Here is a 16,390-nt window from a genome sequence, read left to right as displayed (position 1 = left end):
GCATATTGGGAGAGGAACTTTTTATTTAATAAAACAGAAAGGATGCTTAACATTATGTATTATACAAGATTTTTAGACGACATCTTTATATTATTTAAGGGTAACAAACAATCAGCTGAGGAATTTATAGAATACATAAATTCCACAACTGACTTTTTAACCTTTACATATAACTATCAAGAGACTAGTATTGATTATTTAGATGTCTTATTATTTAAAGACAATGACAACAACCAATATTGTTCTAAAATACACAGGAAAAATACATATTGTAACGCATTCCTGCATTTTACAAGTTCACATCCAAAGCACCAAAAAAGATCAATCATCAAGGGGCAAATGGTGAGGGCAGCAAGGATGACATCACGCGATAAGGACTTTTTAGATGAATGTGAATTACTTGTTGAAATGTTTTTACAAAGAGGGTACCCCCTGCCACTTATTCAGCCAATTTTGGAAGAGATCCTTACTAAAAGGAATAGTGGTTATTTATTTCCTATTTTGAGAAAAGCTCCCTATATGCTCTACTCAATAGATGATGTTTTGACTAATGAAAACAACAATTTTAGTTTTACTGACAATCTAATACAAGATCAACAACAGGAAAACAAAACAAATGGAAACACATTTGAACTTTCATTTATCACTTCTTATAGTAGAGACAGTGAAATAGTCAAATGGATAATCCATAAAAATTGGGCATTATTGAAGTATGATGTAACCTTGATAGGTAAATTTGATCAAAGACCTAGCATAGTGTTTAGGAAAGGTAAAAACTTGAAACAAATCATGGAGACCGACCACATTTACAATAATATCCCCGTACATTTGAAAGGGATGACAACTTGTGGAAATTGCAATTTGTGTAAATACATGAACATTGGCTATTCATGGAGTTGTAATAATGTCAATTATAGCTTAAGACATAATTTCAACTGCAACTCTAAGATGGTTGTTTATATAGCTCAATGTTCATGTAACGTGTTCTATATTGGAAAAACTGAACGCAGATTGAAAGAAAGAGTGTACAAACATATTTATGCAATCAACAACAATAATACTAGTAATGCACTAGCAAAGCATATTTTAATTCACCCATTACACAGATTTTCCTTCAAACCTATAGATCAGATAAGTCATGATCTCAGGGGTGGACCGTTCAACCTAATACTTGAGGAACGTGAACTCCAATGGCAGTTTAGAACAAATGCATTTAGTGAACCAGGTCTGAATGATGGATGCAATATTAAATTTTTACTGAAATTAAGGAGCATAAAAAGGCAAAATATATATATTTTTTTATCAATTTACAAATGTGATACCCTTAGGTGGTACGGAATCACATTATTTATAAATTACTATATAATGGAAACTTAAACATAAAGTATATACACATTATACTTTCTTAGCTTATATGTTAGCTTTTTACTTTGATTAATAATAATAATATATACTAAAAATAAATAACACATTATGAATAACAAAAGTAATATGTATATTTAAGTTAAAAATAATATAAATAATTGACTTTAATATATACATACATACGGAAAAACTTTTTTATTCATAAAACAACTTTGTGATTCATGATTATAAGTTGTTATGTTTTTTATTCTTCTTATTTTTATTATAAGTATAGTTTATTTAATACTATAATAATGTAATATGAAATGTTTTCGAATATACTATACTATACTATATATAGAATTGTTGAGGTTTAAAACTATTTTAGGTGATACTGACTGTTCTTAATGGGGTTTAAAATGAATATAACGTGTTTATGATGGAAACGTTGAGAATTTTTTAAAACACTGACAAAGCATTAAAAACACTTGGAGCTTTGTCAATTATCTTGCAGTAATTATAAAGTGTAGATCAGCATATTGCTTAGTTAGGCTGGAAATTAGATGTAGAACCTAACTGGTTAATTGTATCACATGACATTACTGCAATTAATGAAGCACCTTTTATTCTGTTCATTTTGCATGTGAAGTTTTAATCTGAAGAAGTCGCTTTATGTGAGATCGACGAAAAGCGCTTAATTAAAACTGTGAAAATCTCTTTTTTTGCATTCATTCATTCATTCATACGTGCTGAAGTGGATTTAACAACTGTTCATACACAAAAAACTCTTCTTGAACTGGTGCGGAGAATTGTAGTGAAGCAACTTGTTGGTCGTTGGTTTACGTTTGAACTTTAAAAAGATGACCTACGGCCGAACAAAAGTTTCCGCCATAGTCAACAATGTTTTGTACCCATTTTCACTAGAATTTGTCCTTGATAAGCTACATGCTGGTTTGCCATTTTCCATTGCTACTGATGCATCTAACAAAGGGAACCGTAAGTTCTATCCGGTTGGTGTTCAGTTCTTCACCCATAGAGCGGAATTTCTTTCTGTGTTATTGACTTTTACGAGGATGCATTTGAAGACTCCAAGTCCGTTAAGAATCAACTCTGTCATGTTTTATCAGAATGTAAATTGTCTTGGCAAAATGTTACCGCTTATGCCGCAGATAATGCATCGGTAAACTATGGCATAAACAACTCCGTTTATCAGAAGTTAGTTTCAAAGGAGAATCCTAACATTATTGCAGCACACTGCAATGACCACATTATGCATAACTGTGCAAAAAATGCTTTAAAGGTCATGTCATTTGATGTTGAAAATTTCGTCATGAAAGTGTTTGCTGAATTCAGTAACTCTGCCTTGAGGCGAGCAGAACTGAAGAGCTGCTTTGATTTCTATGAGTCTGAATACCACGAGATAATCAGACATGTTCCAACACACTGGTTGAGTTTGTTCAAGGCTCTTGACCAAATTTTGCTGTGCTGGATGCCTTTGAAAACGTATTTCTTGTCTCAAGGAGAAGCTGATTGTCCGAAAGTGATATGGAAAATGTTGAAGGCCCAGGAAAATGAACTGGCACCAGACGACAGCCCAACAAAGTCGGAGCTGTATCTATATTTTACACACTTCTTTATGTCATCCTTTCAAGAGACAATTTTAAAGCTTGAGAACAAATCAACAACAGCTTGTTAACTGTACGGTATAATGGAACAGTTTAATCTGTCTCTGCAGAATAGGACTGATGATAAATTTTTTGGTATGAAGGTAGCATTTGCTCTGCGCAAAAGTTATCTACCACAGCAGTTCATTGAGAAGTTCATAACTGAAGCTCTGAATGTGTACAAGCGAGCAATGACATATTTGAACAAATGGTTTGCATTTGAACATTCCCCATATCGTCACTTCAATTCACTGTCTTTGACTAGTGTCACAAGATCGCCTTCGCTTGATGAAGTGATTGACATTTGGATGCAAACGCCTCTATCCACCCACCGTCCATCCGACAGCCTGCACGATGAAGTGCGCACTCTTAGTGAAGTGTTTGACGTTATCCATAGCTGTGCAAGCATAGCTGAGGCTTGGTGTAAGTTTTTCGAGCACGAGTCTGCACCAAATATGTTGAAACTTGTTCAGCACATTCTGTCTGTTCCAGTCTCAAATGCATCCATTGAGCGTGTGTTTAACATTATGAATAACATTTGGACAGATGAACGAAACAGACTTACGCCAGAATCAGTTAAAAGTGAACTGTCAGTTTTCTTTAACCTGCCATATTCCTGCACCGAGTTTAAGTCTGTTATTTCACAGAACAAGCGCCTGATCAGGGCTGCTCAGTCAAACTCCAAATACCACAAATGTGGAACTTCAACTGAACTATGCACTATTCCTAACAGACTCTAAAAATGGACACTCTACACACAGTGCCCAAACTGTGACCACATTCCAACTATGAATGTACAGTACAAGTGCATTTAAAGTATGGCTGTACAATGCCCTGACCATCACCACAGACCAGAGCTGCTCCACAAGAGTTCAGACAGAATGAAAGAACAGGTCTTTGGGAGCATAATCTGTTGTCCACCCTCTCAGTCCATATAGGTGAGGGATGCTCTCAAGTCACAAAGTTTGAAAGTTATGATAAAAAAAAATTCCACAGGCACAGTGGCACAGAGTGGCAGAGGTTAAGACTGTTTCAAACCCTCAGGTCTACACAGTTCAGTCCCATCCATTGGTTACTGTATAAAGTTTGAATGTTCTGAGTGAGCTTTTTTTGTCTACTTAAGTCTGTTCCTGCCTTCCAAAAATAAATTAGCTGATTGACTATTTTAGTCTCTGTATATATTTAATTGTCCTTGCTCTTGTGGCCTGGGTCATGGCTGAAAAGGGTCAAAGCACCAGTTTATTTACTCAGCAAATGAATATTGCACAGAAGTTAGCCTACTCCAACGCAAATATTAGGCTGCATAATTGACAGATTTCTAACAACATTTATTTACATCAGGAAGCAGCAAACACAGCAAAGCAGGCCAAACTGAACCGAGTCTAATGGATTTGTTGTCAAGACTAGCTCTGAATATTACCTGTGTATTCTGCCCCATTTACCATAAACACTAATGTTGCCATGCTGCTTACTTCTACAATGATTATTTGGATTTGATTTTTTTTTTTTTATAGCACAATGCACAAACTCTCTAAGACATCTGTTAAACAAAGCTGCTAAACAAAAAGCAACTGTCTCACACAAAATAAACTTGGCATTTAAAACTTTCTCTGCTACTGAAACTCACATTCATTGAGCTTCACACTTATTTTCAATTTCAGTTTTTTTTTTTTTTTGGGGGGCAAACATTTTGGAAAGTTGTTAGAATAAGATCCCAGGACACAGTGCACTACAGTCATAGAAACATACCACTATGCCTTTGCCAAATCAGCAATTTGGCTATCATTTGGTGAATCAGTTCTCACTTTCTCACTAGTTCTAGTCTCATCCTCTTAGCAAAAAAAAAAAAAAAAAAAAAAAATAATAATATGAAAATACAGACCAAAGGGACAAATTTCAACAAAGACTGATTCTTATAAACTTAAAATTGCTAGAGAATAGGTTTTTTGTTACCATTTTTTTTTCTGAAGAGAATGAAGGCTGAAATTCAAATGCCTGTAATTTAGTAAATTCAATCCATAAAAATGAGGAGGCTTTAATTAATAAATGATGGTGGTGGCTAAGGACTGTAGGCTCTTTTTCAGATTGTATCATATATTTCACTCTTAAATCATCATATAAAAGCTAAGGTTGGTGTTCTTTCTTAAAAAGAAAAAAAAACATTACAAAAAAAATGGGGGTTTTATGTAAGTCTAAATAGTATGAGACATAATAAACCAAAACCTCTTTCAAATATTCCATGCAGTTTTTTCACAGAAAGAAATCTTCTTCTGCATCCATTGACACACACACACACACATACATATACACACACGTTCCTCCCAATCTCTTCCCCTCCCTCTCTCCTGTGTCTTTCCATAAATTGAAAATAAATATTCCTTGCAGACAGTCACAGTTCCTCTGAGTCTCGTGAATAAAATAAATATTCCTCGGCGAGCATTGCAGAAACTTCCTCTTGCCAAACTTGCTACTGCTCCCATTCCCCATTCTGCCTGTACCTCCTGCTGTTTTAGTTTGTAAAATTATTCTAAGGGTGTTGGCAGCGGTGAAGGCTTTGTACTGCTTGGCTTTGCCCTGCTGGACCCGCCTGAAACAGTTTCAGCACTTCAAACAGTTTCGGCAACACACGCCGCATCTAAGCCTAATAATTCAGGCTCTAAGAAGCTGGCGTCATCGGCGCTGCCAGATGGCGCAGCTGACGCGGAATCTAAAAAATAGATTGTAAAATCGGGAGGTATGCTCTGAATAGGTTTTCCTACAAGTTTGCAAAGGACAACTGGCCATTTTATGAATGGCCAAATGTCTTTGCCCAACACGATTCAGTTTCTGAATGAAAATTCGGCAAACTGACCTGTGTGAAGGAAGGAGGAGGTACAATGAGGAAGAAGTAGAAGGATGGAAGAGGTTACTAGGGAGCAAGAGGAGGAGTTAAGGAGTGAGAATGAAAAAAAAGACATCTAACATGTTACATGGCACTTCACCACCAGTGGAATCTGGGGAGATGCTTTAGACACTGATTAATGTGAATGAACAACTCGTAAGAAGCCCACGTTTGAGTTGCTTATTTACATTTTTTATAGGACATTGCTCATGTACAAGGAACACTTTTTAAAATATTAGCGATGTTAATCTGAGAAGTTGACAAAATAACTGGATGTGTGAGCTGCACCTATCTCTTTGGCATGTACTTGACCAGACACACAAAACAGCTGGAACATATTTAAAGCTTCCTTACTAGAATAATCCAGTGTCTAAACACATTGTCTTATACAGATCTCCTTAAAGCCCTATCACTATACCGGGTCTCCAACAGGTTACTGAGAAAGAATGTCTGGCATACAAGGCATCCTTGGATCCAGCACTGATTGATGGACCTTTTGGACAGCCACAAAATGAACAGTATCAAAACCATTATATCCAAAAATTTTAATTTTGCTTGTGACATAAATAGGCCATGTGATGTTGTGTTGATGAGACACAAATGTGTCTCAGAGAGGGTCCCCATGCACTGGAACAAGCTTCCCATTCATGTGGAGCACAGTCCATCCCTAGGCTAGCCCTATTTAAGCATAACGTTGAGTCTTTGAACAATAGGTGGGAAATTGGAAATCACCCTGTTACCACTGCCAATGTGCAATGCCACTTATCTGTTTTTTTCTGGACTATCCACACAAATCAAATCAATTCTCTGCTCTGGACTGGTAGTCAGGAAATTGGGAAAACACTGTACAAACTCCATTTTTCTGTTTCACAAAAAGAAACAGACTATCAGTGTTTGTTACAATTGGCTGATTTGCTATGCTTTTTTTACAGAAAAGCATAGTAAATCAGCTGAAAGCAGGCATCTGGAACAGAAAAAGAGGGCGTTCCCATCAGCTGATGTCACAGTGATGTCACAAAAATGGGCGTGGCATAGATGGGAGAGTGGGTGGGAATGGGTGGGGTTATGGGTGATGCGAGGGGCGTGACCTTAGTCCGGTTTTAGCCACAAGGAAATCTGGCAACCCTATATATATATCTAAAAGAGATACTATGCCCTAAATCTTACTTACAGACAGGTAAATGCAGATGATGATGATAAGTAGATGTTTCCAGGTCAAAGACAAAGTACAAAATGCAGTCTCTCTCTCTCTCTCTGAGAGAGTTCTTAAATTAATATCACATTTTACTGCTGGGTTAGTCTGGGTGACATCACTTTTTGTCACCTGACTTCAGTTCCTAGGCTAAACAGAAACTTAACAGAATTTTAACATCTCTGTGTTAAAAATACATATCTCTCAGAAGTTTTCCAGATCTTGGCAGTCGTAAAACAATAAAACACTTTACATTTTAAACCTAGTAATTACTTTTTTTCAAGACAATAGAAAAACTTCTAGGTCTAGACATTGTGTCTGCTATTGAACTGAAACTGACAGATAACATTTTTTGTTTATGGCCCAGCTATAAAGTAACTTAACCTCAACCGTTCTTACGTTTTGCAAGTTAAACTTCTATGATCCAGCAGGGTATGCTGTGGTTACATTCTTGAAGCTCAGTACATAACATACAGTTCTGTATAAATCATATCAATATTCACAAATGACATAGAATTATTTACAAAATTCCAGATAGCTGGGCTGGCAGTGTGACAGAGAGTTTTGGATCTGCTATATGATTTAAGCAATTTCTTTTGTTATAGAGTTTATTTATGGCAATAGTGTTTTATTTTTGAATTTCCTGTGATACTTGATACTGGTAGAGATTGCTAGCTCTATGCATCTTTCAAATGGGTGTAAAGTTAGTAAAGCTTGCAGTGTGAAGACGAAAAATACCTTAGAGGAAAAAGAGAATTTCACAACTGGGTTCTGTATAAGAGAAATCTTTAAACTCAATGAGGTTGAACACACTTTAAAAATATCCACCAGTACTTTACTGCCCAAGCAGAGGTCCTTAGGTGGACAGAACGAACTTACAAGATTCATGAAAAAAATAGATCAGCTTGAAAAGGGCAGCATAAGTGAGACACCTTGTGAGAATGTGTAGTGTCAACTGGGGCAATATATGTATTCTTTGCTGTTTAAAGCTAATTGGATACTGCAAGCCTTTTCTTTCATCTGATTGCTTCTGAACACTTTTGTGTGACAGACTGTTTCTGTTATAAATTCTACTTAATGTGAAAATTATTGATGCTGCATGGTATTTCGTCAAGATCATGTGCATGTCATATGTATGTCAAACAATTTATTTTGTAGGGACAACTCATAAAATAACATAGAAGTAACTCCAGACAATAACTCACAAAAGAAGCCAGGAGAAAACACATGATAATGACTGGATATTTTGCTGGATGGCACAACCATCCAACAATCAATGTCTATAAACCAAGGCTGAAAAAAAGCCTTCCACAACAACAGCGCAGAGACATTGAGCAATAATTAAACCTTTACCTTTACCTCAATGCAATTCTCAGCAGGCTCGAAAGCCAAGACAAAAACAGAATATAGGCCACTCGTTAGCTATATGAGAGTTAATCGGTAGGCAGCAATTTGCATTTATGAGTTTGTTTGCCTCAGCCTATATTTAGTTAGGTAATGTAGCCTTTTAGGTTTAGTAATTTTCTACAAATTCAAACCGGGATGTTATTTGCATAGGGTGTAACTTTTCGCATGCAGAGCAGAACTAATTCTGCAGCTTGTAAGGTCATTCAAGCTATTCCTAGAAAAAGATGGTAAAATCTTCATTATTTTGTACTTGACCTGAAGTGAAAATTGCATGCTGGGAAATCACTCAATGATGCTGAAGCCCAGATTATTGTAAGTATACATTTTACTTCGTAAACACAGAGGGAAATTTAATAGCACCTACATGGAGGGATTTTCCGTGTAGGCATAGTGGCATAGAGTTAACATGAAAGTAAGGCTCTGTGCAATCCAGTAAACAGAGCAAAGGGTCATGCACGAGCTTGCAGACACAGAAGTGTCTGTGGCATGCAAATCACATCATAAGTAGATTAATTGCATGCAAATGAGGGAGCTGGAGGGATCCAGCAAGCAGACAGGCAGTCCTGCAGACCATGTGTTAACATCTGAACTGTACATGGAAAATATCCATGTACAATTTATTTATTTATTTATTGACATCTGTTTGTCCAACTGACTGGGCTTGTGGCCCATTTTCAGTGGAGACCCGAGGAGAAAAGCTCCAGTAGTACATTTTAAACAAGTACAATTTTAAACAATATTGATATAATAGCAGTTACAGCAAAAAGATTCACATATGTTGGGTTACATGCATAAAGTTAAAGTTGCATTAAAAATAAGCAAAGTAACACTTTTACATTGATATAGTTCAATAGGTCAACAATAAGAATTTTTGTTTGTATAAAATTATGCAAATGCATTGTAGTTACATTGGAGAGAGAGGTGTAATGAGGTACTAAGTATGGTGCTTTTGAGGGTACATAAAGGGAAGGAAGACTAGGTAGGGTCATGGCAAGGGCAGGTTCTGGAATTGAGACAATGAGCTTTTAGTTCATTTTTAAAGTGTGAGGTGTGGGAGATTGAACGTAAGTCAAGGGGAAGTTTGTTCCACGCATGGGCAGGGGAATGTTTGTAGAGTAGTTTGCCTACTGACCTTTTTGGGTGGTAGATATCAAGTAATTGTTGGTTAAAAGTACAGAGGGTCCAGAATGGGATGTAGATGGAGACTAAGGAAGATAGAGATGGACAGAAGGAGAGTTTATAAAGAATAGAGTGTAGCATATGAAATTGATAAGATAGCAGAAATTGGGGAAGTTCAAGCCATTGGAGACAGCTTAAAGAAATGCAGTGGTGTGAGTTGTATGGGGAGTTAGTAATGAATCTGGCTATTTTATGGTAAGTCTGTTGGAGTTGGTTTAGAGCGGAGGCCTGAATATTGGTAAGAACTGGGATGGTGTATAAGAGGGAAGGGAGGAAGAGTGCCTGGCCCAGGGTAAGTCTAGATTCAGGGGTTAGGAATTTTTTGTTCCGATATAGCAGACCTAGTTTCTGGTTTGTTTTTTTTATACATTGTAGTATGTGTAGGTTGAACTTTAGTTTGTCATCTATAATGACTCCTAGGAGTTTTGTGTGGGTGTCAAGTTGGATAGTTGTATTGTTAGAAGATGTAATAAAATAGGGGGCTTTGTGATGAGAAAGAGAACGGGGAAGGAAAAGTAGGAGTTTGGTCTTTTTGGGATTTAGGATCAATAGGTTGTGAGAGAGCCATTGTTCAGTGAATAGAAGGGTATGCTGGGTCAGGGAGTGTAGTTCAGGAATGTTATTTGAGATGGATATAAGTGTGGAGTTGTCAGCATACTGAATAAGGGAGGATTTTTTGCATGAGATGTAAAGATCATTGGTGAAGATGTTAAACATAAGGGGTCCCATGATGGAGCCTTAGGGAACACCAGTTGAGATGGGAAGGAAAGGTGAGGAGGATGAGAGCCATTTGACAGATTGTTCCCTGTCAGATAGGTAACTATTAAACCAGACAAATGCGGAGGGGGATAGGTGGAGCTTTCCGAGTTTGGATAGTAGTAGAGGATGAGAAACAGTATTGAAGGCTTTGGAGAGATCTAGGAAGAGACAGGAAATGAGTTTATTGTTTTCTATGACCTCTGCAATGATATGAGTGAAGGAGAGGAGGTCAGTGGTGGTGCTGTGGTGAGGACGAAATCCGTGTTGGGTAGGGGTAAGTAAGTGGTGTGTGAGGAGGTAATTGAGAAGCTGTGCGTGAATACATTTTTCTAATATCTTGGGGAGGGGGCACAGAATGGCAATGGGTCGGTAGTTTGAGGGGTCAGTGGAGTTTCCACCTTTATAAAGAGGGATAGTGAAGAAAGATTTCTAAAGGGTGGGGACAGTTGATTCCAGAATAGATTGATTGATTAGTATAGATATAGGATAGGCAATTGAATCAGCAGCAAGTTTGAGGAATGTAGGAGATAGATTGTCAGTGGAAGGAGAGCAAGGTTTTAGCTTGAGTAGTAGAGATTTGATGTAAGTAATGGGAACTGGCTCAATAGAAAATAAAGTTGTGTTAGTGGGACTTGGATGGATGGGTGTCGAAGTAGAGTTTGGCTTAGAGGTTACCATATTTTGGATGGAAGAGATAAAGTATTTATTCAGAAGGGTAGCTGTTTCCTGAGAGGAAGAGTTAGGGTATGGGCTTTCCAGGATAGAGGATGTTGTTGAGATTTGGCCAAAATTTTCGAGGACTGTATTTGTTGTTAAGCTGAGCAGAGCTATAATATAACTTTTTGTCATTGGTTGTATGTTTTCTGCAAGGTTCCTCAGCTGCCTGTATTTTTGAAGAAAACTTGGTTGTTTAGTTTTAGTCCAGGTTTTCCAAGCACGATCTCGTTGTTTCATAAGGGACCTAGTCTTTTTGTAGAGCCAGGGAGCATGATTTGATTTTACTCTGATCTTCCTAGAGGGAGCTAAGGAGTTTAGAGTATTCATGAAGATGCTATTGAAAGTGCTTACAGCATGGTTTAGGGGGAGGTGTTTTAGGATGGACCAATCTATGTTGTGGAGAATGGAGTTAAATTGGGATGAATTGAAAGTCGATAGTTTTTGACAGTCTTTGATAAGGTGGGGTTTAGGAATATGGGAGTAGTGTCTTAAGATGGTGGTAGGGAGATGATCACTGAGGGAGTCAGGTAAGGTGGTGGGATTGTGGTATTGGTGGGGGGAATTGGTAAGGATCCAGTCTATGATGGAGCTGGAAATGGAATTTTTATGAAAGTGAGTGGGAGATGTTAAAAGTTGGTGGAAGCCGTGTAGGTGGATACCGAGTTGGGGGGAGTAATTTGTGAGTTTGGACCAATCAATGTTGACATCACCAAGGATAAGTGTCTCATATGGTAAGTTGTGGGAGAACCAGGATAGGATGTTTTCAAGAATAGGCAGATTGTTACCAGGTGGAAGGTAGATAGAGGCAATTGCAAGTTTTTTGTGGGGATTCAGATGGCAGTTAAAGATGATGATTTCAGCTGGGAGGAAGTCAGGAATTGGGGAAGGGTATGGTGAGAGGTTAAGGTTGTTTGAGTAGAAGATGGCCACGCTACCACCTTTTTTACAGGTCTATCAGATTGGAAGATATTATAACCTGGTGGGAGTATTCCACTATTTGAGATTTGTGGCTTGAGCCAGGTTTCAGATAGGGAGAGGATGTGGGGGGTATTGAGAGCTATCCATGAGTGCAGCTCAGTGACTTTATTTGCTAGACTCTGAATATTCAATGAGTAAATAGTTAAGTATTTGGATGGAGATGATTGTTGTGACTGAGGTTGGTGACTGTTAGAGGAGTAAGATGGGGCAGTGTATAGATAGTTTTGGGGAGAGAAGAGGGGCCAGGGTTTGGATCGATATCTCCAGAACAAGGTAGGTTTTTAGTGAGGAGAGAGTGTATAGTAGATGCTAGATGGAGTTTGTATAGTTTTGACTTAGCTTTGTGGGAAGGTTTAAAAACCTGTATTATGGATAGTTTATATAGACTTGAGGTAGAGGTAGTAAAGAGATTGGGGTGATAGTAAAAGTTGAAGTGGTTGGATATATGTTGTATGAGTGAGAAGTTGGTGAACATAGGAGTGGGCCAGAGAGATTGGAGTGGTAAGAGGTGGAGATAGAGAGAATAAGGAGTAGTGTAGAGGATATTAGAAAATAATACATGGAATAAAATATGGTCAGGTAGAGTAGGTAGAGACAGTGGTATACAGGAAGTGGTGTTGACAAGATTGACAGATTAGTAAGGTGGTTGTGGCAATAGGCAGGAAGTGGAATTGTAGTGGCTAGTGGGACAGGAAGGGGAGGGATAGTTAGGTATAAAGGTAATTGTAATGTGTTGGGTGGGAATAGGGATCAGGTAAGGGAGCGAAGTGAGCCTGAGCATAAAAAATTAAATAAAAATGGAACAGGGGCTGTAAAGCCCATGTAGAAGGTCAGGAATTACATAATAGGCATAGTTATGTGCAAAGCTACACTCTGTGTCCAAAAACTCATGCAAAATAATGTAATAAATATTTTTTTAAACCCATATTACATTTGTGCTACACACACCAGTGCTCAAACATGCTGTTATGCAAAAAATATGGTAGATTTCAGTGGTTGCTAAGGAGGCATGTCTTGGAATAGTGAAGTATCCAAGTAGTGTGCACAGATCTGTATGCAAATGAGCTGGGTTTACTGAACAGTAAAATGGGCCTCTGTGTCTGCAGACAAAATCAATGTAGCACCAGAACAGTGTTGTTGTCCACAGAAGAGCTAGCTAACATCAAAAGGGGGTGTGTCAGTATATGCATAAATGGATTGGAGCTCAGGGACGCTTGTTTGTGATACATGCCTCTCAGCTAAGCAGGGGAGTGTGTCCAGTGCTGTTATGCTTTATTTAGCTGTGGAGCATGTGTTTTAGCTGGTTTAGGCTATGCTGAGCATGGACATACATGGGGGGTGTCCAGACTGCTGAGAAGTGTTTATACCAGTGCTGCAAGTTTGAGCTCCACCCCGCAGTACTAAGCAGGGAAAGCAAATGAAAAAAAGAAAATTGCATGAGATAGCCAGTCATGTAGAAAATACTGATAAACCTGTTTCCACTTTCACTGGCCCATTCAAACCCCTCAATGATGTACTTGGCAGGTGGAATGCATCGTAGTTAGTCAATCACACAGACTGCATCTGCAGCAGAGCACTATAAAGTATACATACACCTTACAATCTGATTTTCCCCCCACACTCTGCACCATTGAAGTACAGACTTGGGAATTTTATCTGACAGAATGGTAGGGGCTGCTGCTGCTGCTCTGCTACATGTGTATGTGTTAGAGGCTGAGGTCAGTGCTGATGCTGCCACTGTCCATAGGCCTAGACTGAGAAGAAGAAGAGTGTTCAGACCCAAGGTAACCTTCCAGGTGCTACATGAGCTGGAGATTGTAGAGAGCTACAGGGTGGACAGGGACATACTACAAGAACTCACTGAGCTCTGCCGCCCTCAGCTCAGACCCAGAGCCAACAGAGGGGAACCCATCCCAGTGGAGACAAAGGTATATGTAGCCCTTAGAATACTATCTACAAGACCAACTGGGGACATGATGGGGGTCCCACAGGCATCTGCATCCAGGTACTCTACCAGTTCCTGGCTGCCATGCAAGCACATGCCAGTGAGCACAATTATTTACCTCGCACTCCTAAGGAGATGGCCAGCACTATGCGTCTCTTCTACTGTGTAGCACACTACCCTGTGGTACTTGGCACCATAGACTGTACTCATGTACACATTAAAGAACTGCCCGGTGAGGAGAGTAGAGTCTACACCAACAGCAAGGGGTATCACTCCATCAACTGCCAGGACATGTGCAATGCCCAGGGCATCATCATGAATATGTGTGCTGGTAGCACTGGCAGTTATCATGACTCCCATATCTGGCACTCATCACAGCTGTAACAGATATTTGCCAGGGGGGACATCCCATATGGTCATCTCCTGGGGGATGCTGGCTATGCACTGGAACCATGCATGATGACACCCATCAGAAATGCACACACACCTACTGAAGAATGACATAATGAGGCACACGCACAAACTTGGAACATCACAGAGATTGTGTTTGGGCTGCTCAAGTCATGGTTCCAGTGCCTCGATATATCTGGTGGAGCAATGCAGTACTCTTCAACCACATATGCACAGAAGTTCAAAGTATGTGCCATTTTACACAATATGATTCTGTGGAAACAGCTGTGGCAGGATCATCACAGGGAAGGGGCACAGAGTCCCCCACCAGTGCCAAGGTCTCCACAGCCACACCCACAGGGGGACTCTGAGGAGGAACCCCCTGAGAATGCCCCTGTAGGCAGACATAGGCATGCCCAGTATGCCCTGGCCTTGGCAAAGAAGCAACACATAGCACATGCACAAGGACTGACGCCTTACTCTGACTCGCATACATAGTAAAAAGGATGTCAGCCACACTACACAACCTATACCTTACCATGTATTGGCTGTGTGCTGCATGCATCAGACAGATTCAGCCCTGAAACACAGGTATCTCAACTGTTGCATGCACAAGGTAAGTCACTGTCCTTTACAACAAATGTATGGGGTACTAGACTATTGTAGCATATGTATGGACCTTCTGCATTTATTCAAAGGAACAAAATGGACAACTGGGCAACTTACAGAAAACATACATCTGTGTGGGACAACAGGTACTCTGTCCAATAATGACTGACCCATAATATACAGTAGACCACAAGGCAGCATAGCCCACTGCAGTATGTAAGGGAATTGCCAAACAGTGTAGTCATAGGACAGATGCACGACTCTCAGTGCTACAGTCCCCTACACCCAGCACATCAGTGTTCACATACAGCTGCAGTAACAGAGTATATTCACAGGGATAGATCAGCAGACCACACAATCCCAGGGCTGTACCAAACAACCTGGCTATATGTCTTATTTACCACAATATGTAGGAGTCAAAGTGTATATGCCTGTCTGCTGTTGATAGTGTCAGGAATTAAGCTTCACTTTCTGGTGGCTGGTGTGGATGAGTGGGGTAAGTACATTAGCATGGTTGATAGTGTTCATGGTCTGAAGCTGTCTACACCTACAATTCTGCATGTGAGGTACTCCTATGGTAGGAGTTCCACAGGCTGTCAATATGTCATAATCTGTTACTGCAAAAAAGCTGGACAAAGCCAGAGAGAATAGAGAGACAGAGGGCCAACCCTACAGACATTATACTGAGTAACCTAGTATGTGGCTATTATAACATCAGGTTGTAACAATCAGAGTAGCAAGCAGGATGTAGTATGGACAACAATTCAGTAGGCACCATTTAGTAGTATATTACCAGAAAAATGCAACTGTCTGAGGAGCAGAACAGACATATGGGGTGGAACACTGGACATCCTGCAAAACATGTTCAGTCAGAGGTGTGAATACGTGTGAAGACTGTAATCGTGTGTGTGGTGTTACATCAAGTACCCCAGTTACAGTATACCTATAACCACTTAGAGCAGAAAACATGGACAAAGCCATGAAGAGGAGTGGGACAAAGGCCAAAATATAAGGACAAGGATTAACTAGTGGCCATACAAATGTAAAAAGTGCAGAGAATAACAGGTCATGCAGTAGGATGGGTACCCTGGTGTGTATGGAGACAGTAACTCAAATGTCTGTCATCAGTTCCTAATGTCAATCTATAATGACTTTTCACTGATGTACCAGAAAATCACAATGCTACATAAAATGTACCATACATATGATGCAAAGCCCTCTACAGTCTATGACAATCTGTACAGTCACTTGGTATGAGTCATATATTACATTCAGCACATGGCCGGGGAATCCCTTGGACATAATATCAGGGAGGTGCTGGACAG

Source organism: Protopterus annectens, chromosome 12.part0 (assembly GCF_019279795.1).
Source record: "Protopterus annectens isolate FY-2018-M chromosome 12.part0, PAN1.0, whole genome shotgun sequence".
NCBI classification, from domain to species: Eukaryota; Metazoa; Chordata; order Ceratodontiformes; family Protopteridae; genus Protopterus; species Protopterus annectens.
This window is presented reverse-complemented; position numbering follows the sequence as displayed.